This window comes from Pongo pygmaeus, chromosome 1, assembly GCF_028885625.2.
Source record: "Pongo pygmaeus isolate AG05252 chromosome 1, NHGRI_mPonPyg2-v2.0_pri, whole genome shotgun sequence".
Classification (NCBI taxonomy): Eukaryota; Metazoa; Chordata; class Mammalia; order Primates; family Hominidae; genus Pongo; species Pongo pygmaeus.
The window spans coordinates 196,507,101-196,509,248 of record NC_072373.2 but is presented as its reverse complement, the minus strand read 5'-3'; positions in this window follow the sequence as shown (position 1 = coordinate 196,509,248).

Genomic DNA, 2,148 nt, shown 5'->3' with positions numbered 1-2,148 from the left:
TTCTTGACTGAATCAATTACTAGCACAATGGTTGCCAAGAGGTGATTTTCTAATTCCATCATCATTCCTTCTGCATGTATTAGTTGGCATTCTACTAAAAGCTATTTTTAGATAGAATCATCAGGGAAGATTATGTAGGGGAAGAGTGGTAGGCAGAGGGAACTCTAAGTGCAAAAATAAAAATAATATTTACTTCATATGGCTGCCATGAAAAGTAAATACAATGCTATATGTAAAGCATGGGGCACAGCTTTTAAAAATAACTCTATGAAAGTAAACTACTATTGCTATTAAATAGTGACATAAAAGCCAAGATCTATTATAAAAGGAAGAAGAATGGGGTAATGAAGTTTAAGAGGAGTGGGGGAGTCCAAGTGCCAGAGGCAAAACGCTAAGATGATCCCTAAGGATCCATACGCTTGTTAATTCCCTTCATCATGAGGTGAAGGAGGCTGTGAATATAACAGGATATCACTTCCATGGTTAGGTTATGTTATCTGGCATATTACATGACCTAATCACATGAGTCCTTGAAAGGGACAAGTTCCTTCCTGAAGAAAGATATTTGAAGCATGAGGAGGATTCGATGTATGAGAAATTCTCCACTTTAGCCTTTGAACATGGAGTTGCCCGTGTGACAAAGACAAGAGAACAGCCTCTCAGGGCTGTGTGCAACCCCCTGAATACAGCCAGCAAGAAACCGAATTCTGCCAACAACCTGGATGAGCTTGGAAGAGGACCCTCAGCTGCAGATGAGAATGGAGTCAGCTGACACCTCGATTTCAGACTTGCAAGACCTTAAGCAGAGAACCCAGCCACACTGTGCCTAGACTTCTGACCTACAGAAATCATGAGATAATAAACAGATGTTGTTTTAAGCTGCTGTGTTTGTAGCAGTTTGTAACACATCAATAGAAGACAAAACCCCGCCGCCCCCAGGGAACAACATTAAGAAAGATCTTCAAGCAAAAGAAAGCATGAGAACATTCAGCATGGCTGAAGCACAGGGGTGGGTCAAGGAGTGAGAGTATGAGAAACCAGAGTGTAGGGGTAGGCAGGGTGTCCAACCAGCAAGGGGGTTCAGACTGATGCAGTTCAACAGACGTTTAGTGAGGACCTTAGTGCCAGGCCTTGTGCCCCGACAGGCTGGAGTCCCAGAGATAAATAAGACCCAATTTCTGCTCTCAAAGGGCTCACATTCTGATGGAAAAAAAACTCAATGGAATTAGAAAATAACAATTGCAGCTCCATGAAGGAAGTCCTCTTTGCTTTCTTCATCTATATCCCAAGTGCCTAGAACAGTGTCTTGCCTATAGCAGATGACAATATTTGTTGAGTTGAATAAATATAAGTGATATTTCATCTGGGTCAGTAATTTTCAACCAGGGGCAATATTGTCACCCTGGGGCAATGTCTTCAGACATTTTGGGAGTGTCTTCAGACAACTGGGAAGGGGATACCAGCATGTGGTAGGTGGAGGTAAGGCATGCTGCCAAACAGCCTGCAATGCGCAGGGGAGAGCCTCACTACAAAGAATTATTTGGTTCCAAATAGTGCCAAGATTGAGAAACCACGATCTAGACAATGGTGAGACGCAGTGAAACCTTTGTTCTCCCCAAAACAACCATAAAAACAGCTCTTTAATGCCCATTACTCCCAGTCTCCCTGTGTCTCCCATCTGGTTAGCGCTGCATAAGCAATGAAATTCCCCTTTGTCAGATCCTCTTAGGGCTTCATGAAGTTCAGCTTCCTTTCACTGGCATTCTTCCTGCAAAACTATTACTGTCATTCATTAGAACCCAGTATCCTCTTATGATCAGTCCCCTGCTTTGGTGTGAGAGATACCAAGCAGTATGCGGGTCAATATTTAACAACCAGCTTTTGAAAAATTATGCATCTATTGAACTTATGTATGTAAGTTTGCTAAAATTTAACTGATACAAAGGATGTGTAGCATACCATTTCATAAAATCATAAAATAAACAACAACACTTTATTTTAAATTCCATATAGCCAATCGGTTCTCACAGAACACTTTAATTGACTTTTGCTAAGCTCTTGCATCTATAGCCAATGTAGGGAAGCAACTGGGAAATGAGTGTAGTTCTGACATGAATGTCGGCTGATATTTTCTTTTATGTTAACGAG